At 39.2% G+C, this 22517-nt stretch overlaps 1 protein-coding gene across 6 annotated transcripts in view; it reads left to right on the top strand.

Annotated features, from left to right (window-relative positions):
- BBX (BBX high mobility group box domain containing) overlaps nucleotides 1-22517 on the top strand; it is a 282225-nt gene that overhangs the window by 99505 nt on the left and 160203 nt on the right. For 5 of the 6 annotated variants that reach the window (XM_024735310.1, XM_024735312.1, XM_024735313.1 and 2 more), the window contains one exon: nucleotides 17852-17925. The exons of the other annotated variant lie outside the window; for it this stretch is intronic. The gene's annotated coding sequence lies outside the window, so the exon portion shown is untranslated. The remainder of the gene's footprint in view (nucleotides 1-17851; nucleotides 17926-22517) is intronic. 6 annotated transcript variants of the gene reach the window in all.

Below are 22517 nucleotides of genomic sequence, written 5' to 3'. Positions count from 1 at the left end.
AAGGCTTAGCGACCAGCCCTCAGCGCCCATACAGTAACTCCTAAAGTTTCTGTTCGAACATCTCCATTGATGGATAACTATCCAAGAGAGACTCACTTCACTTTCGGACAGATCTGATGGTTAGAGAGTGTTTCCTCATACTGAATACCTCAAACTGCCTCCTAGAACCATCTGTTAATTGATTCCCATTTTAAACTCTGAAACGACTATATAAAATTATGTCTTTGATGCCTCTTCTTTATAAGACCCCAAAAGGATATAAAACAGCACTTCTTTTCCAGAGTAATATTTTCATTGCCTTCAACCATTTTGCCCCTAACAGGGTTGCTTAGCTCCTGGCCATAATCTCTCAATGATCAGGGTCTAGAGGCACTTTAGTTCTTTCTATCTTCACTTGATAAGACAGACAGCACCATGTCGAGTGGGCTCTCATTCCTTCTTGCTGGACAGTGTAGTTCTACTAAATTCGATTTCCTTTTGAGTACTTTACACTGCTGACTCATATTGCAATAAGTCATTTTACATGCTTTTCAGTTAAGGTAAGGATCCCCTGTTTGCTACTTTCAGACTTTTCTTATCCCATTGATGCTACTCAGTTTAGACTAACTGTTACATTTCGGTGGTATAAAAGCAGATAGGGACTTCCCTCGTGGTGCAGTGGTTAAGAATCCGCCTGCCAGTGCAGGGGACACGGGTCTGAGCCCTGGTCCGGGAAGGTCCCACATGTCGCGGAGCAACTAAGCCCGTGCGCCACAACTACTAAGCCTGTGCTCTAGAGCTCACGAGCCACAACTACTGAAGCCCGCGCACGTAGAGCCTGTGCTCCGCGACAAGAGAAGCCAACACAGTGAGAAGCCCGTGCACCGCAACAAAGACTAGCCCCCACTCACCGCAACTAGAGAAAGCCCGTGCGCAGCAACAAAGACCCAACACAACCAAAAATAAATAATAATAAATAAATAAAAAGCAGACAAAGAGGAGATGATGATGGTTACTTATAAATTTGTGGATGTGCTTTCATTGCTACCTACTCTTATTACTCCACAGTTAGAGATTTTTTACTTGGACATAATGCTTGTTACCATGCATATTTTACTACTTGGTAAACATTCTCCATCATTGATGTAAAAGCAGGTTTTTTTTTTTTTTTTTTTTTTTTAAAAGCAGGTTTTGATGTGGAGGATGATGGAGTGAAACCTGCTGGTACCTGTGGTGACATGAGGAATATTTGGGGGAGGGGAGAAGATTTGCGAAGAAAGTTTGAGGACAGCAAACCTCAGCTTTAATTTTTTAAAAAATTTTATTTATTTATTTTTGCTGCGCTGGGTCTTCGTTGCATCACGTGGGCTTCTCTAGTTGCGGCGAGTGGACTCTCTAATTGTGGCGCGTGGGCTCTCTAGTTGCGGTGCCTGGGCTCTAGAGAGGGCAGGCTCAGTAGTTGTGGCACGTGGGCTTAGTTGTGGTATATGGGATCTTAGTTCCATGGACCAGGGATCGAACCCAGACCCCCTGCATTGGAAGCATTAAGTCTCAACCACTGGACCACCAGCGAAGTCCCCTCAGCTTTAATTTTGCTTCAGACCATTTCTATAGTACATTTCTTCTAATTTTAAATCTTTATGTCACAACATAAGCAAACAATTCTGTGTGTTTGTTGAGACTCTGCTGTGTTGAGTGTTCAACACTCAACACTGAGTGTTCATGGGACAGAAACTATGTTGGAGTTTTTGAACCTTATACATTGAAATTTAGATGGCTTGCAGCTGCTTTGTAGTCTCTTTTTTAAAAAATTTATTTATTTTATTTTATTATTTACTTTTGGCTGCATTGGGTCTTCGTTGATGCGCGTGGGCTTTCTCTAGTTGTGGTGAGCGGGGGCTACCCTTTGTTGCAGTATGCGGGCTTCTCACTGCGGTGGCTTCTCTTGTTGCGGAGCGCAGGTTCTAGGTGCACGGGCTTCAGTAGTTTTGGCACGTGGGCTCAGCAGTTGTGGCTTGCGGGCTCTAGAGCGCAGGCTCAGTAGTTGGGGCGCACAGGCTTTGTTGCTCCGCAGCGTGTAGGATCTTCCCGGACCAGGGCTCGAAGCCGTGTCCCCTGCATTGGCAGGCGGGTTCTTAACCACTGTGCCACCAGGGAAGCCCCCGCTTTGTAGTCTCTGAATGATATTTCATATGGTATGTTGGGTACTGTCAGGTTTACATTAGCCTTAGCAACTCCTCCTCTCTCCCTGACCCAATTCCTACCATCCTCTTTACCAAGCGTTGGGTGACCCAAGTTTAAGGTGGTGTTGAGGGTGAGGTAGTCAGAGAGTTGAATCTTCAACTATGTTTTGCTCTGAGAGGGGGTGGAAAACATAGCTCAGGAAATAAATAGAAGAAAAGTATTATTTGAGTTCTCATATTCGAAATTCAAAAGAGATTTTCCTCTTAACAGCATCTGTCCTCTCCTCTACCTCTGTTTATCTGATGTACCATTCTCAGTTCTGTGTAAAATTAGCACATATTCAGAATACTCAGTAAGCGCATTAAAATTATTGCTTTGGAGGAGTGGCCAAGATGACAGAGTAGGAAGACTATGAGCTTACCTCCTCCCATGGGCGCACTAAAATTACAGTTACACAGAGCCACTGCTGATGAGAAAGATTGGAAGACTAGCAGAAAAGATCTTCTACCACTAGAGATATAAAGAAGGAACCACAGGGCTTCCCTGGTGGCGCAGTGGTGGCGCAGTGGTGGCGCAGTGGTTGAGAGTCCGCCTGCCGATGCAGGAGACACGGGTTTGTGCATTGGTCTGGGAAGATCCCACGTGCTGCGGAACGGCTGGGCCCGTGAGCCATGGCCGCTGAGCATGCGCGTCCGGAGCCTGTGCTCCGCAACGGGAGAGTCCGCAGCGGTGAGAGGCCCGCGTACCGCAAAAAAACAACAAAAAAAGAAGGAACCACAATGAGACAGGTAGGATGGGCTGAGGTGTGATATAGTCAAGACCCATACCCCCGGGGGAGGGGAGGGGGGCCTGCAAATGGGAGGATTACAGTTACAATTGCAGAGCTTTTCCCCAAGGAGCCAGAGGTCCAAGCCCCACATCAGGATCCCCAACCAGGGGATCCTGCCTCGGGAAGACAAGCTCCCAGAACACTGGCTTTGGAGGCCAAGTGGGGCTTACTTTCTGCAGACCGACAGCTGTGGGAAATAGAGACTCCGTTCTTAAAGGGCGAGCACAAAATCTCACACACTCCAAGACCCAGGGCAGACGTGGTAATTTGAAAAGAGCCTGAGTCAGACCCACTTGCTGATTATGGAGGGCACCCCAGAGAGGCAAGGGGCAACTGGGACTTACCCTGTGGAGATAGACACTGGCAGCAGCCATTTTGGGGAGCTTGTTGTACTGCAAGGAAACTGGAGCTGGGAAGCACCATTTTGGAATTCTCCCTCTGGCTTATTAGTACTGGGACTAGCGCCATCCACCAGCCTGTCAGTGGTTCCAGCACTGGGACGCCTCAGGCCAGGGAACTAGCAGGAGGGTGGGGGGGAGATGATGGGAAGGGGCATACATAGCCCCACCCACCAGCAGCACAGCTGCCGTAAGATCCCCTGAGCCCACAGCTGACCCAGGACCAAACCCTGCCCGCCACTGGGCAGGCACTAACCCCAGGACCCTCTGGGCCTCAGCCCCATCTACCAGTGGGCCAACGCCAGCTCCGGGACCCCCAGGGCCTTGCAGCCCGAGACCCTCAGACCTACCTCTGCCCACCAGTGGGCCAGCACTAGCTCCAGGACCCAGCCTCACCCACCAGTGGATGGGCACCAGCCGCGGGACTACCACAGCCCCCCAGCCTGCCTTGTCAAGACCCAGCCCACCCACCAGCAGGCCAGCACCAGTCCTGGACCCACTCCCCAGCCCCAGCCCTGTACACGAGTAAGCGGTACCAGCTCTGAGATACCGTGGACCCCTCAGCCAGCCGTCCTGGGATCTAGCCTCAGTCCCTAGTGGGCGGACACCACCTTTGGGATACCCTGGACCCTATAGCCAGCAGTGTCAGGAAGCAGCCCTGCCCACCAGCCAGCCAACACTAGATCTGGGGCTCCTGATGCCTCAGCCACCCACCCTGCAACCTGGCCCTGCCCACCAGTGGCTGGCATCCTCCAAATAAGGCAGAGCCCGGCAGCCAACCGAACTGGGGGCCAGCCACACCTACCATACTGCCCACGGTAGTCACCCAGCCACAAGAGAAGGACCCATGCAGCCCACAATGGGGGCACCCCTAAGACATATAGCTCTGGTGACCAGAGGGGAGTGTGTTTGCTGGGACACATAGGATGTCTCCTACAAAAGGCCACTTCTCCAAGGTCAGGAACCATAAACCAGCTTAACCAAATACATAGAAATAAAAACAGTGTATTACGCCCAAATGAGGTGACAGATGAATATGTTCAAAACAAAGGAACAAGCTAAAGGCCCAGAAGGACTAAGTGAAGTAGAGATAGGCAGTCTGCTCGAGAAAGAGTTCAGGGTAGTGATCGTAAAGATGATGAAAGAACTAGGGAGAAGAATGGATGCAGAGAGCAAGAAGTTAGAGGTTTTTAACAAAAGAATATATAAAGAGCAACCAAGCAGAGATGAAGAATACAATAACTGAAATGAAAAATAAACTTGAAGGAGTCAACAGTAAACTAAATGATACAGAGAAATGGATCAGCAAGGTGGAAAACTCGCTGATCTGAGTGGAAATCACTGAAGCTGAACAGAAAAAGAGTGAAAAGAAATGAGGACAGTTTGAAAGAGACCACTGGGATAATGAGCCTACTAACATTCACATGGTAGGGGTCCCTGAAGGAGAAGAGAAAGAGAAAGGGGCAGAGAGCCATATTTGTAGACATAATAGCTGAAAACCTCCCTAACCTGGAAAAGGAAACAGATATCCAGGTCCAGGAAGCACAGAGCCCCAAACAGTATCAACCCAAAGAGGACTATACCAAGACACGTAATTAAAATGGCAAAAATTAAAGATAAAGAGTGAATATTAAAAGTTGCAAGGGAAAAGCAACAAGTTGGATACGAGGGAACTCCCCTAAGAGTGTCAGCTGACTTTTCAGCAGAAACTCTACAGGCCATAAGGGAGTGAAACAATGTATTGAAAGTAATGAAAGGGAAAAACCTACAACCAAGAATACCTGGCAAGGCTTTTATTTAGATTTGATGGAGAGATCAAAAGTTTTACAGACAAGCAAAAGCCAACAGTGTTCAGCACCACCAAACCAGCTTTACAAGACTGTTTAAGGGACTTCTCTTATCGAAAAAGAAAAGGCCACAACTAGAAACATGAAAATTACAAAAGGGAAAAAAGCTCATTGGTAAAGGCAAATATATGGTAAAGGTCATAAATCAACCACATACAAAGCTAGTAAGGTTAAATGACAAAAGGTGTAAAATCATCTATATCTACAATAATTAGTTAAGGCAAACAAAAACAAAAAATGTGAAATATGTAAAAAACAGTTTATTTTTATTGGAGTAAAGTTGCTTTACAATGGTTTGTTAGTTTCTGCTGTACAACAAAGTGCATCAGCTATATGTGTACATATATCCCCTCCCTCTTGGACCTCCCTCCCACCACTACTCCATCCCACTCATTAAAAAAAAAAACAAACCCAGTAAGCATTGGAGGGGGAGGAGAGTAAAAATGCAGTAAAAATGTGTATGAGCTTGAGAAATCAGCAACTTAATCACGTATATATAGATTGCTATATATAAATCTCATGGTAACCACAAACCAAAAATCTATACTAGATACACCTACAAAAAAAGAGAAAAGAATCCAAACATAACACTAAAGTTAGCCACATCACAAGGGGAGAGAGCAAAAGAAGAAGGAACAAAAAAGAACTACGAAAACAACCCCGAAGCAATGAACAAAATGACAGAAAGTACATACTTATTAATAATTACGTTAAACACAAATGGACTGTATGCTCCTATCTAAAGATGTAGAGTGGCTGAATGGAATATTGACCATAAAAAAGAATGAAATCTTGACATTTGCAATAACATGGATGGACCTAGAGGGTATTATGCTAAGTAAAATATGTCAGACAGAGAAAGACAAATACTGTATGATTTCACTTATATGTGGACTCTATAAAACAAAATGAATGAACATAACAAAACAGAAACAGAGTTACAGGTACAGAGGTACAGAGAACAAGGAGGTGGTTGCCAGAGGAGAGGGTGTTGGGGAGAGGGAAGAAATAGGTGAGGGAGATGAAGAGGTACAAACTTGCAGTTGCAAAGTAAATGTCAAGGGTATGAAATGTACAGAATGGGGAATATAGTTAGTAACTATATATATATATAAAAAATATCCTTGTATGGGGACATATAGTACTTTGACTTAGCGTGGTGATCATTTTGAAATGTATAGAAATAATCACTATATTGAAATGTATAGAAATAATGAATCACTAGGGATATAGTATACAACATGCTAAATATAATTAACACTGCTCTATGTTATATATGAAAGTTGTTAAGAGAATAAATGCTAAGAGTTCTCATCACAAGGAAAAATATTTTTTCTCCTATTTCTTTAATTTTATATCTGTATGAGATGATGGATATTCCTTAAACTTATTGTGATAATCATTTCATGATGTATGTAAGGCAAACCATTATGCTGTACACCTTAAACTTATAGAGTGCTGTATCTCAATAAAACTGGAAGGACAAGAGTCAATAAAATGGAGGGAGGGAGGGGAATGGGAGTGGAGTATGGGATAAAGGGAAGCTAATTAATTAAGACTGTCTTGTTAGCTACAGTGTTGAAATGTGTTGCAGATTTTATTATAAATAAATAGGCTTCTATTCAAGTGTGTATCTTAGACTATATCTGGAGGATTCCCAAAAATTCATTATATGAAACTCTTGACGCTGACTAGATTCATTAAGACAATGAATCATATTCCAGAATCAGAATCTGAGATATATTCCTATTCTTCCTGTTACTGTTCACCCCAAGTAGAGTAATTGAAGTAACTGTGTTGTCAAAGCAGGGATTGACATTTACAGAACACTGTATAAGCCTCCTTAGTATAGCTAATGTTTGGAAATATATTCTAGGTCTGATTTTACATTTAAATGATATTTCTTTCTTTGTATCCATCTTACATCCAAAGTAAGAAACAAGTGCTTGTGTTGTTGCTTTTAAATTGTAGCAAGTACTCTCTGGAATCAGAGTAACGATAGAATTCAACACTTTGGAGTTGAGGTTGTATGTGTTCATTCATATGTGAACACATCACATATATTATTGTCAACTTTTATGAAAGGCCTGGGTCAAGTAAACTTATATGAGAGATTTATGAAGAAAATAATTTCCAATATATTGTATGATACCCAACTCTTTGGTTCTTTGTAACTATTCCTATCTATAAAAGTAACTTAGGGTGCAAGGAAGATTCCCTTTAAAACTTATATTCAGGCTGTTACCAAAAAGAAATAATAAGTGTTGTAGAGAATGTGGAGAAAAGGGAACCCTTATATGCTGTTGGTAGGAATATAAATTGGTGCATCCACTATGGAAAACAGTGTATAGAGATTCCTCAAAAAATTAAGAACAGTACTACCATATGATCCAGTTATTCTACTTCTGGATATTTATCCGGATACAAAAACACTAATTCAAAGAGATATATGCACCCCTGCGTTCATTGCAGCATTGTTTACAATAGCCAAGGTGTGGAAACAACTTGTGTCTACCAATGGATGAATGGATAAAGAAGATCACACACATACACACACACACACATACATGCAGACACTGAAATACTATGCAGCCATAAAAAATAACGTGAAATTCATTAATTAAATTTGCCATTCATTGCAACATGGATACCTATAGGGTATATCCTAAGTGAAATAAGTCAGACAAATACTGTATGATTTCTCTTATATGTGGAATCTAAAAAATAAAATAAACAATAAGCAAAACAAAAACAAAATCATAGACACAGAGAATAGATTGGTGGATACCAGAGGGACAAGTGCTTGGGGGTACAGTGAAATGGGTAGAGGGGATCAACTGTATGGGGATGGATGGTAACTAGACTTACTGTGATGACCACTTTGTAGTGTGTACAAATATTGATTTATAATTTTATACACATGAAGTTTATATAATATTATATACCAGTTTTACCTCAATTAAAAAATGATATTCAGAATAGCTTTCATGTCATTATATTTTACTTTAGTTCTTTAAAAATTGGTTATTTTTCCAGAAATTTGTATGGTAACTCTCACTAAAGCACAGCACTGTATTCCCAACTATTCCATGTTTTTTTTTTTTCCTCCTCCGAAATATAAGAAAAATAATAATAATTTCAGGCATGGAGAATGAATTGTGTGCTACTATCCACGTAAGTGTAATAGCATACATAACAAACAAGGCATTGGAAATGCCCTTAGAATTGGTTTTAGAAGGCACATTAACATTATCCAGGTTTTCAGTGTTTTTGTTGAAACTTGAAACTTCTCTTTATAGGAAATATAAATTGAAAGAAAATTGGTGCTACAGGAGTACAGATTGAAAATTTAAACATCTTGACTTACTGAATGTCATGATGTGCCAAAATTTTTGAATAAATTTATTGAAATTAGGATTTGAAATAAAGTAAAATAAATCAGTGCTCTCTTCCATTTCTTTTCAGGGGCTTTATGTGTGGTCCACTACTTTTGTTTTTTTTTCTCTTATTACAACAACATTGCAAAGCATTCTACTTTCTTTTCTTCTCTCACTTCAGACACTAGTAATAATGTAGCTTAACACACCTGTTATATATTTTGTGTGCTGTGCCCCAATCCAGGTTTCACACCCATTTCTCATTCCAGAAGATGGAATAAGCTGATGGGCCAAGCCTGGGTTATATTTCTATCTCTGAAGCTTGAGTAGAATTAGTTCAGTCCCACTCAGGTCACATGGACCTTGAGAAGGTGGAGTATTTTCTCAAAACTCAAAGTGCTTTAACCAGAAAATGGGAGATATACATATACCTTGCAGGCAAAAACATACATGTCTATAATTTCTGCTTAAGAAAAGCCAGTATCGAAAAACATACTTTTGTGGCTGATTATTCTCCCACTTAAATAAGGCATCTACAGTGAGTTTCCATTTTAACTTGAAAGGTGACAAAACCTGATTTTCTTAACTATAAAAAAAGTTAAAATTTCAAAATACTTATTGGCAGTATCGAGAACCATGGCTGTTACAGATGTTTGCAGGGCATACACCTTTCACCATTCACCTTGTAATTGGTGGCCTCTGGTGGGTGTATAACACTGAGCTCTAAGTGTCAGTATGCTGGAATTAACCACAAAGGATAAACCCTTTGTCTATCAATGGAAGTACTTGGAGAATATGTCCTTTGATTTTTTTTTTTTTTTTGGTTGGTTTAATTGGAGCCAGATATTGTATATTACTTTAAATGACTGCCATAGGAGCAGAGGCATTTACTGAAGATTAGTGATCAGTGGAGCATGTATACTGTTCAGACATTGTTGTTGTAGGGCATGGGCTTAGTTTTAAAGGAGGACATAAATTTAATTGTTACTAGGTGTTTCTGGTGGGAGTGAGCATTTAAGGGAGAATTACTGTTTATAAATTCTCAACTGGTATTGGCCTGTCGTTTGCTAGTGAGTATATAATTTTCATATTGTTAGAATGAAGTAAGTTGATAATAGCTTTTTAAAAAATTAATAAACTTTACTTTTTAGAGCAGTTTTAGGTTCACAGCAAAATTGGATAGAAAGTACAGAGTTTCCATATACTCACTACCCCCTCCCCCCACGTAAACAAACATTAACTTTTTATTCAAGGTATTTATAAAAGTATTTAGAAACACAAAGAAGTATTTTGTGTGCTTTTACTTCTGCAACTAGAAGTTGTCTTTCTCTGTCTTCAGACTAGAAAGGGGAAAGTGTTCTAGAGCCAAGAAGCATTCTCTGACAACCCCGAGAGTGAAGTTAGGCCCTGTTTTATGATCCTTTTCCAGCTGAATGTTGCTATTTACAATGGAAGACCAGAGAGAGTAGGGATCTAAGGTAACCTGGTCTGGAGCCCCCTGCTGTCAGATCAAACTGATTGATGATAGTCCAGAAGAGCAGTGTGCAGTAGGGGCAATGCACTGACCCATAGTGGGAGCCCTGGGTTCTGGCCTAGCTCTGCCTGTAGCTTGCCGTGTGGTCGAAGGGGCTGAATTGAATGACCTCTGACTGCCTGCAGCATTCTGTGATTCCACGACTGATTGGAATGTCCAGTAGGGGCTAATAACATCAAATCCTGCAGGGGCAGCAGTGTGGAGCCACGGGGTGTAAACCAGCTGAAGGCCTTTTGTCCAGTCTCTTAACCTTTTTGGGTCTGTCTTGGTTTCAGCTATGGAAATGTTGGGATTGGACATCTCTGTTTCCCTCTAAGGAAAGTTTTTTGGATCTTTCTGGTTTAAAGTAGCTAATTACTGTATAGGATTATTTAATTACAGCTAATTACTGTATAGGATAAATTATTTGCTATTTATCCTATTTATTATTTACAGGATTATTTATAGGATTATTTATCTGGTTTAAAGTAGCTAATTACTGTATAGGATTATTTTTATTATTATTTATAACTGCTTTGTGAATAAATAACTTCAAAAAGGGAGCATATTAACACTTTATTGTGGATCATTTTTGAGCAGACTCCTTTATGTCTTCATATCAGGAATGTTCTTGCAATTAACATATCTGGAACCAGTCTTTCTGTTGCAAAGCTATTTGCTGGATATCCATTAGGCGCACCTGAAAGGGACAAGGGCTCTTTCTGGATAGTATAGTTTTTTTGGTTTTTAATAACACAATGTAAATTTTAATAGAGATGTGCTTTTTATATCACAAAATTTTAAATTACGCTTATATGTTTTTAAATTGTGTTTGTGAAATTTAAGTGATAAAGGAAAAAAGGGAAAGACTAGTGTCCTTTACTTCTCAGAACAGAATATTTTCCATTTAAAATTATGTAAATTGCTAACAGCTGACTTCCTTTTTAATCAAATGACTTTGGACTAAATTAAGAGTGTGATTTTCTGTATATTGTGAATTATTGTTGATTAAAGGAATCCTTTCTTACCTCAAAGGACAAGGCGGTCCTGAGATTCCTCCAGTGGGTTTCATTCACAGAACCCCTCTCTAAAGATATAGGCTAATTCCTCAAGTGTGTAGGCCAAGGTTTACTTGGGCTAAACCAGAGTAATGCATAGGCGCGATGTCCCCACAGGGCTGGGATTATCTTAACCTTATATTTTCCAGCTCAGTGGCTTGACAGAGCTAAGGAATCTTCCCAAAGTACCTGGGGGGTTCCCTGTCAGTGTTCCTCACGTAGCTCCTGGCAAGCATGTTTTTATACTCTTCCTGGAAGTGAAACTCTTTCTGCCTTAAATGTGCAGTTTCCCCTGCCTGAGAAGGTCAAAGGCACATTTATATAGTTCACAAGAGTATAAAAGAGGCTTTCAGGGCCTCCCTGCCAAGCCATCTGACTGGACTAATGCCTACACATTTTCCACCTCTACTTACGGTAACTGCAGAAATTCATAGTTCCACCATGGTCCCTGAAACAACAGTCTTATGGCATATGAGCATTATAATAAAATATCATATTATCAAATCAGGTAACATAGCTCGAAATTGGTAGGAGTAAAAAGTGGTTGTTCAGACTGTCAGAATTAAACGTATGTTAAAACTACCTAAATTAAAACAAAATCTACCTTTTGAAAAGCTAGCAATTTACTTAGTATCCAAATGTTGAGAATATTCAAAGCAAACTTTGGCATGTTCACAATATTTCTTTATTAAATGCTTTTCTACCACATAGTTTAACTCTAGTGACCTTACTCACATTTACCGAGCACTTCCTGTATGCCAAGACCTTTGTATTTATAATATCCTCTAATAATTTAAGGCAACCTTTAGGGGTTTAGGAATTGTTACCCTGATTTTGCAGATGAGGAATGGAGTCTCAGAGAGTCTCAGGAATTGGCCTACAGTTGCAGGGGAGTAAGCAAATGAGGGGTACAAGTTTGGCCCTAAAGTCAGTATGCTTTGCAGAACACCATGCTGCTAACTGTGCTCTGCTGTTTATGAGGCTATGGAGAGAAAAAAGCAAGTTGCATTACTTTCTCATTTGCCTGCATTTCATGTTCCACTTTCTGATGTGAGCCTTGCACTTCGACCAGATCTGCCTCCTGTCCCTTTCAGCATGCTTCTTCCCAGTATGTAACTTAGGCCCAGTCTCTGCCTGTGCCTGTGACACCCTTCTCCATCCCCTTTCTCCATATCCCAGTTTGCAGCTGGTGCCTTAGGTTGCAGCTTTTGTTTCCTGCCTAAAGATTCCCTTGTGCAGTCTAACTTTTGGGGGAATTCTTTGCTTACCGTTTTGACGTTATTCATTTCTCTCTCTTCTTGTGTAACTGTTGTGTGTGTGTGTATGCAATTACCCAACTAGATCATCAGCTTCTAGAAAACAACAACTCTTGTAATACCTTTTGCAGTGTTAATGCATGGTAGGTCATATTAATTTCTCAAACTGTAAAAGGTTATACCATTTGCATCTCTGTGCTCTTGGCATGTAGATAGGTGGAAGGTAGTTTTTAAAGCACAGTTTTATAATTGGTCAATATTGAGTACTGAAGGAGAGAGGATTTCCAAATCTTTCATCTTAGACCTATGTCTAACAGTGAATGCTAGAGTTTCTGTCTCTGCCTGCTGGTGTTTTCCAACACCTTTCTGGAAATTCCAAACAGATGGACAGATCTGTAATGACTTGTAGTTACTTTGCTTTGCTGTTAGTATCTAGTGAACTCTTAGGACTTGTTTTGCCTTTATTGCTATGTTTAAGGTTTCTTAACTGAAAGGCTCTGGGTCATGAGGAAATGCAGGGGTGGGGGTGGGAAGGTGATAAAAAGATACTTCAGATTTGCATTTTCTTTTAAGAAATTACCATTCTCAGTATAGCTGACACTTGTAATTTCTGTTAAAGATTGGTGTCTGGCGAGAAATGCCTGTGAAATAGCTTTGGTTTAAGCTTCAACTATAAAGACAGGCAGGGTGGGTGATTTTAACAAGTGTTGTCTTTATTCATACTTTATATTGTCACTGTCATAAAGACAGTGACAATATGAAGTATGAAATAAAGGCAACTCTTGTTAAAAGCACACATATTATATATTTCCCTGCATTTATCTTTGTCTACATGAAGATCATTTATTTCAGCAAACGATTTACCCGGAGCTTATCATTTCTAGAAAAAAAAATCCTTTGTCCTCCAGTGTACCACAGTGACCTGAGGTATGGAATTCATTGGCCAAAATTGCATAACAGCCGGTATGCAATTTCAGTACTATATTATTTTGTAATGTGCCTGGTGCTACTACTGAGGAGATGAAAAGAATATTAATTACAGTGGGGTGAGTGGGAGACCTTATGCATATACATAAGGAGGCTTTAGTTAATGAGTTTTTTTGGACTAAAAATACGGTATATTTACGTAGAAGTAAGAGCTCGGTGTTTGTATTTAAGTTTATTTATAAACAACCTTTACGTTTCATTTGTAAACATGCAGTGTGTAAAAGAGTGAATTGAGGAAAATATAAGAATTGTATTTATTTAAAGAAGTAATTTTAAGACAGGAAAAATCTTTTAAGAACACCTACTTTGTAAAGTGGAAATCGGAATACACATTGTTGGGAAAATGGAGGAAGCCAGTGGAAGATTTAGTGAAAGAGTGGATGTTAAGACTGTTATTTGTGACCTGGATTTATTTTGGCTTTCAGAGGTCATGCTTACTCTTAGATTAGAAATGCAGCCTCTTTCAAAGCATAAACATAATTGGAAAAAAAATTTTGAAATTTGCTTTCTTGGGTTCTCCATTTTGTTTTCTTCAGGTGTAAAAGCATGAGTATTCTATTTTCAGGAAGATGAGAAAAAAATCTATTTCCGTTTCTAGCAGTTTGGCTATTTTTGTTGTTGTTTCTGGCTCCATAAATGGAGAAGCATCTGTACCGTGCATTGTATCATGCCCAGCAATTTTTTTTCATTTGAATGTAATTGTTCCTTAGCAAATAATTGCAGTCCAGAATGACTTTTATTGAGCTTGATTGAATTAGGGTTATGTATGAAAATGAGTTAGTTAAAGCTTAATCTATTACCCAGAGAAATGATGAAAACATCAGAAAAGCAGTCATTCATGGGGATTAAATATTCTTCCATGTAAATGGGCAACATGGTTGCCTGGAGTCCCTTCTGCACTGACTAGGTTGTAGTGACATTAGGGTGCAAAACATACAGTGTTGGCATAGAAGGGGATCTTGTCATGATGTGCCTTTGAATGTTATACTGGACATTAACACTAATGAGGGAGACTGCCTCGTTATAAGAAGTGGCACCTCACCTTTTTTAGTATAATAAGCTTTCAAAACATAGGACCCCAATGGGGGGCAATGTGTAAACTGCCAGAAAGCCAGCTGCTTTGGGATATTTCAGTGGTTGCTGAGACCAGATCTTTAAGATGGGTTTTTCAGATGCCAAGTCAGATACCCTATTTGTGGTTAAGAGGTAAAGAGGAGATAATTCAACGTTAGCTCTCCCATCTGCCATGATGATCTCAGAGGGCATCCTGAGCTGTGCCAGGTCCGTCCTGGCTAGGTGTGCATCCTGTGGGAAGTAGTGTTGTGGTGGGAAGCGGGCCTTGCAAAGGGAAAAGGAGCCCGTTAACGGAGCAAGCTTTTAATGAGGCAGTGGGAGCTAAGTGTGGGCAGTCAGGAATCCAAGGCCCTGTGTGGATGGTTAGGAGGAAGCTGTAGTGTGATCCAGAGAACACAGACAGGCCTGGTGTGGCTCAGTGGAAGATCTCTCCTGGCTATGGTCTAAGGGCATGTTCAAGTCACCATTCTGCAGGGTTGTATTCACCCTTTAGACATTTCCCGTTCTTGCCCACCTACCCTTCTGACACCTCACACAGCCACCCATTTCCATCAAATCAAAACACTTTTGAAGTACTGGTAACTTAAATGCAGAACAGCTTATTCTGAAACTGCTTTTCTGAAGCTACTCATGTGGGCATTTGTAGTAGCCAGATAAAATCTGGAGTTTGGCTGTCAGAGAACTCAAAGGGAGTCTGTCTCAGGCAGGATCTTCAGCCTTGAAGTTGACCTCTGCTCTGTGGCTGATTCCCTGGCTCCCCTCCTAGTCAGTCAAGTCCAACATGATTTCTTTGTTATCCTGAGTTTTAAAACCCATATTGGCCACAGCATAGTCAGCCTTCTCCCTTTCCCTCCCTACTTTATCCATAGATAGTTGCATCCCAGGTGATAAATTATTGAACAGTAATCAAAATATAGATATGGTCCATTTGGGGGGTATATATTTGATTATAGAAGCAAACAAACGTGTAAGGGTACCTTAAGATTAGTGAGAGTTTATTTTTGAGCTCCTAAAAGAACTTCTGTATATAGGATATACTAGCATATTTTATTTCTCAGATAGCGTGCACTCAACTTCTTAAACTAAAATGTAGGGGCTTCCCTGGTGGCGCAGTGGTTAAGAATCCGCCTGCCAATGCAGGCGACACAGGTTCAATCCCTGACCTGGGAAGATCCCGCATGCCACGGAGCAACTAAGCTTGTGCACCGCAGCTGCTGAGCCTGGGCTCTGGAGCCCGTGAGCCACAACTACTGAAGCCTGCACGCCTAGAGCCCGTGCTCCACAACAAGAGAAGCCACCTCAATGAGAATCCTGCGCACCACAACGAAGAGTAGCCCCCGCTTGCCACAACTAGAGAAAGCCCACGCGCAGCCACGAAGGCCTAACGCAGCCAAAAATAAAATAAATAAAATAAAATAAATAAATTAAAAAAAACACACTAAAATGTAAGCAAATCTCTAAACCAAAATAAGAATTAAACCCACACTATCAGAATTAATGTTGGACCCTCCTCTCCCAGTTTTGGCAGTATTAATTATATACTGTTTGTTCTTTTAGTTTATACCACTTTATTTACTTGACAGTTATTTATAGATATTCATGATTTTTGCCTATTTATTAACTTTTTATTTTAATAGTTCTTCTCTATACTGGCTTTCATGGATTTATATGAAGAAAAAGTATGGAAATAAATATATGAGATAGTACATGTGATTTTCTTAAAACAGCAGTTTTTAAACTGTGTTGGGTCTTCATTGCTGCACGTGAGCTTCCTGTAGTTATGGCGAGCTGGGACTACTCTTTGTTGTGGTGCGTAGGCTTCTCATCGCAGGGGCTTCTCTTGTTGCGGAGCACGGGATCTAGGTGCGCGGACTTCAGTAGTTGTGGCTCGCGAGCTCTAGAGCGCAGGCTCAGTAGTTGTGGCCCACGGGCTTAGTTCCTCTGCGGCATGTGGAATCTTTCCAGACCAGGGTTCGAACCTGTGTTCCCTGCATTGGCAGGTGGATTCTTAACCACTGAGCCACCAGGGAAGCCCAAAACGGCAGTTTTAATGTTAGTTGCCTAGTTTATGATAACTAAGGATAGACTTTTATATCATTTATTTAATCAGTTTTTGGAATTGTACACTTCCTTGATAAAAACATAGGCATTTAATTTGAAAGTATTCATGTGTCCTTTGTAGTTTTTGTCAAAGATCTGGATTTATTCTTTCATCCATACCCTTGTTTTTAAAAATGTGGATGAATAAGTAGTATCTTGTGTGAAGCCACGTGAGGCCGTTTAATATTTTATTTATTCTTTCAAGTTGTTGTTTTCTTCCATAGCACTGGGTGACAACTGAACCATCTAAGTCTAGTTAGGATTACTCAGATGAATCATTACACATTTTTGATATTTAATGTGTAAGAGCCAGTTCTTCCATATTGTAGTGGCTGATTAGGGGAAAAAACTTTAGCCAAGCCATAAAAAGACTAACAGTATTGATCAAGCTGTAAGCCAGTAAGTGATATTCGATTTCTAGAGTGTGTTATAGCCTACTGATTGTAAGGAAATATATTGTCATAATCTGCAGGAGGGTAGGAAATTGTCTCTCTCAGTTGAGTGTGAATTTAGTATTACCATGAAGCACTTGAGAAACTAAATGAATGTCTCAGAAACTGAAATAATTTAAAAAAAGATACAGTTTAAATGTATGTCTATATTTGCAGTATTAATGTAAAATGTTCATTTAATTTGTATACTCTTGTTGATTTTGATCCTCTTATATTTATTTCATCATATGTAGCTAGAAAGTAATTTTTTAGTTACAGCTTTTCTCTATTTGTATGTGTTCCCCCCCACTCCCCACCTTAAAAAAAAACTATCTTGATTTCACTTGTTATCTTTAAAACATTTAAAAGATAAACTGTAAGATATTAACATCTGAACCACAGCTTAACTGTATGGGTTGACCCAGTCATTTCAAATAACTTGAATTTAGTCAGGATGTCAATATAATTTCATGTTTTTCCAGAGAATTCACCTGTAACTCTACACGTGAATTTAGTCAGAAAGCTAAGAAGTGATTGCCTGTAATTCTTTGTCTCTGTAACTTTAGTCTCAGAATTCCCATTGAGTAATTTTAGTGACTATCTTTTTGTTACATTAAAGTTGACAATAAACACTGTAGGTCTTTTTTTCCTAAATAGTGTTAGTAGAGGGATGTTTAATAATTTTCCTGATTTTGATTCCTTGGCTGTTAATTCATCTTATTTAGGGATTATTTTGCTAAAGGAGAATAAGTGTCAGCTTTGTTTGAAGGGGCTTCCTGGCTCACCATTTTAATCACTTTGCTATGGGTCCTTCACAGAATTCTGCTGCATCACAGAAGCTGGAAGTTCTGATGTTCCATTGAAATCACAATGGAAAGTCTTGACTTGACCGGTAAGAGCAGCCCTGCAGGTGCATCTTACTTACTTACCTGGAAGCAGTGAAGCTGTCAGGAGCTAAGTGGTAACAGAGCTGGTCTCAACTTTTTCCCGTCTGATGGATTCACCTTCCGTATTGATCAAGGAAGTGTGATAATTGTGTATTTTTTTGGTCAATTTTATTACTATTTTTAAAGGGACACTTTAATCTCTATCATCAAGTAAGTTAAATTTTCCTTTAAAATCATGAATTTTAAAAAATTAACTATTTCACAATCTCTGGTTTGTTTCTCCACAGTAATGGGCTGTTAGTGAAAAGTCCATTTATTGAAGTCCTAATTATCTAGAGAATACATACCTAAATAAATATTACGTTGGTCTGTTTCCCCAAAGCCTTTTTTTTGTATTGCCTGAAAAAGTTGAGATTTTAAAATATATACATGTGGCAAATTATATCAAACTTTGAAACTCACAGATACTATAATCTTGTCCTCTTGTATATAAGTTATATTCAAAACTGCTTCTTTAGGAATATTTTAAGATTAATTTTGGTCATGATTACTTAAATGCATAGAATTTTCTCAGTCTGGAAATGAAAATGTGTGATTACTTTACTGATGTTTCAGTACTTTATGGTGAACTGATGATTTATAAGACCAAGGAATTTAATATAAATTAAAATTAACAGAAGTAGTAAATATTGTTTAGTTGCAATTTTTAGGACATGAACTTACTTTTCAATTTTTTTATTCATCGAAATCTTAAATCTTTTCTGTTCTTAAGTATTTTTGATAGCTTATTAGGTCTGTCTAGAATATCTGTGTCTACCTTTTTTGTTTTAGTAAGTATGTGACTGAATGTTGCTTTTATGATATGAGTATAAATATAAGGCCTCTGAACCATTCTTCTGAATGTTGCAGTCTAGGATTGTACACATTGTAAAAATAAATGCCATTTAGCTTGTGTGTTTACTAGGATATTGAAACAACACCAAAATCTTATTGCCAGCGAGAAGATTGGGATTTAGTTAGTTTTCCTCCTTTCTGTGCTATCCTTTAAGGCACAGTGAAGTTAGAAATATAAATTCTGGATTTACAATTGCCAGTTAGGATACAGTTGATTATGGTTTTTCTGGGTCAGCAGAATAGACTACAGAATATTTGAATATCTATACTGAAATGTCAAATATGTTCTCGATTACTAATCCTAAAGGCAGTTGAGTATAGTGAGATACAAAGAAAATTAAATTTGTGGCAGTGTTCTTAGTTTTCTGAATATGAATACATATATAGAAAGTAAAGCAGGACCTTTTATATTACCTATTCAGAAAACTAAATCATTAATCAGTAGTTGTTGGCAGTCTTGACTTAAGTAGCCATCTCATCTATGATCTCTAAATGTTAATCAGATTATTTTAATACAATATTTTTATTGACTGTAAGCAGAAATTGACAAAAAATGCTGATAAAATTTAAGAAGACTGAGACTTTATACTTCTAGCATAACTATATATTCATCTTAAATACAGTATTAACTAACAGAAAATTGCCACACAAAATCAGGAGTAATTTAGGAAACAAATTTTGGAAAATGTTACCGAGCAGAATGATGCCAGGGTTCAGTAAATCTGGGAAACATGCTATTTTAGTTAGCTTAGGCAAAGTTTTGTTTAATTATCCAGAGAATCCCCAAGTCTTAGTGGTTTATAGCAGTAAAGGTTTCTTTCTCGCTCATGTTCATGTTCTTGATGAATTTGCTGCCACTGTGCTCCATATCCTCTTCATTCCTGGACCAAAGCTGAAGGACAACCTCCCTGGGATGCTTAAGTCTTGTGGCAAAAGGAGAAAGGAATGATGGTGGAATCTGGGCTCTTTAAACTGCTGCTGAGAGGTGGTATATGTCACTACCTCTTATATTTCATTGGCTAAAGCGTGTCACGTGGCCAACTCATGTCATTGGATAAGGAGTGGCCTTTTAAGAGGGGTGGGGTAGGGGCAGGCTGATAGGGAGGCATAATGCATATTTTAAGTATAATATCTGCATAATCCTGTCTAGGGTTCTTCTAGACAGACAGAATGCACCTTGTATGTTAAGCTTCCAGGAAGTCCTGTAGTAAATGAATCTGTTTAACATGGAAAGTTATTTGACTGTGAATCCTCTTGTAGTTACATGGAACACATTGAGCTTTGAAACCCTGTGACAAGTTTTAAGGAATGAGGAGTTGATACAATTCAAGAGTTTCATTAAGTTTTGAACATTATCACTTTTCCACTATGCAATAAGTGGAAATACGGTCTATACTAAACTTACTTACCTTATTGTTTTATAAGTTGTTTTAAAATGAATGAAAATTACTGCAGACTGGACCCTCTGTGGTTTGCATACAGCGTTAGAGAAGGGATATAATGATTCTCATAATAACTTCTTACCTATGTTTACTAAGTTAAGAACTTTTGACAGATGTTATCTAATTGGATATAGAGGAAGAGCATGAGAAAATGGGTACTTTGCTTTTTCCAGTAGTAATACAATAATTTTACCATGTAATGGTAACCAAATGCTTCTACTTAAGATCAATTTAAGGAATCATTCTAGAGAGAAAAAATGCAGAATACTACAGGGTGGTTAACAATTGAATCCCATGGGTTTTCTGATGTACTTCACTCGAGGTCGTATTCACTATACAGTGATTGCATTATCCTCTCCTAAGTTTTCTAGAAAATTGCTAGGCATTATGAACTCAACCAATGTTGATTTGATTAATCCCACAGGTTTTATAAAACATTGCTACCAGACCTGTGTGGACTAAGATGATTTAAATATCAAGGAGTATATAAACAGTGCTTTGTTTGATAGTTCATAGTTCTTTAAGACTGGGGAGAAGGAAAATTCTTAGACATCTGTGGATTCAGAGAAACCTAGGCATAAACCGTAGTTCTGGAACTTTTAAATTGAAAGAATTTGGGTGTTTATGTAACCTCTCTGAAATTTTGTTTTCTCATCTTAATATTGGATAACGATCTCTACCTTGTGGAATTCTGATAATTAAATAAGGGAATTATGTTGAGTGTTGATACGCTGCCTGGCACATGGGATGCAGTCAAGAAATGGTAGTTAAGAAAAATGTGATCATAGTTCAATAATCTTGAATGCACTATAATATACCTTTATTACAGTGTATGTATGTCTAAACTGTGTTTGCATATTTATATTTACACACACATACTTTGAGTTTTAACAAATTGTCCTGAATGCATAAGAGCCTATATATTCTACACTTACCACTGAAAGGGTGAATCCTGTAGAAATACTAGTCACCCTACGATCTAATAAATCACTTCTTGCCACTGAGAACGTAGAAATCCTAAGGACAGAGTGATTGCCAAAGGTGGATATATGGCCTTGACTCTGGATATTAATGAGGTCAGCATCAAAGAAATCGAATTTTATATAATCTCGATGCACAAGGTACAAGAACAGGAGACAGTGCCACAGAAATTTTCTGCACCATGTAGAGCAAATGTTGTTTGGTTTCAAAAGAATCAGCATTTCCCTTTCAAGATTTTTATGCTGCTGTTTTCCAGGGAGGGTGAGATTATTTAGATTCCTTCGAGGACTTCTCTGTTGGCATTGTCCCCTTGCACTCAGAATCAGGACAACAGAGCATATCTCTTAGGGGTTCAAAGCTTTATGCTATTTCCAAATGACAATTTAATGTAGAACAACACACACATATATAAATAATTTTGGAGTGAATTATTCTTCAGATTGCTCCAGGCACTTCTCTTCATAAACGAATCATTGTTGCAACAACTATTAGTGACATATTCAGCGGATTTTTTGTGTGTTTGTTTATTTGGCTGCGCCGGGTCTTAGTTGCAGCACGTGGAATCTTCGTTGGCGCATACAGTGTCTTTTAGTTGCGGCATGCGGACTCTTGGTTGCGGCATGAGAACTCGTAGTTGTGGCATGCATGTGGGATCTAGTTCCCTGACCAGGGGTCAAACCCGGGCCCTCTACACTGGGAGCACAGAGTCTTAACCACTGGACCACCAGGGAAGTCCCCTCAGCTGGATTATTGGTAGAGTAAAACTATTTCAAAAATAGAATCTTTTAATTTTTAGAGATTATATAGTCTGCTTGGGCTGCCATAACAAAATACCACAGACTGGGTGGCTTAAACAGCAGATATTTTTGAACAGTTCTGGAGACTAAAAGTCCATGATAAAGATGCTGACAAATTCTGTCTCTGGTGTGGTTGCTCTTCCTGGCTTATGGACAGTTGCCTTCTTGCTGTGTTCTCACATGACCTTTTGTGTGTGTGTGTGTGTGTCTGTGTGTGTGTGTGTAGAAAGTGTGCTCTAGTTTCTTCCCCTTCTTAAAAGGACACCAGTTCTATCAGATAATGGCCCCACCCTAATGACCTTACTTAACTTTTACCTACTTCTAGGGTCTATCTCCAAATATAATCATATTGGGCTTTGAAGTTTCATCATATGAATCTGAGGGCAACCAGTTCAGTTCATCCCAGAGGTAATTGTGTTTCTATGCCAAAGAGTGAAGTGAAAGTTAAAAAAAACAAAAACAAAAAACTTTCTATGTTATTTA

Source organism: Neophocaena asiaeorientalis, unplaced genomic scaffold (genome assembly GCF_003031525.2).
Source record: "Neophocaena asiaeorientalis asiaeorientalis breed wild unplaced genomic scaffold, Neophocaena_asiaeorientalis_V1.1 scaffold136, whole genome shotgun sequence".
In the NCBI taxonomy this organism is placed as follows: domain Eukaryota; kingdom Metazoa; phylum Chordata; class Mammalia; order Artiodactyla; family Phocoenidae; genus Neophocaena; species Neophocaena asiaeorientalis.
This window is presented reverse-complemented; position numbering and strand designations above follow the sequence as displayed.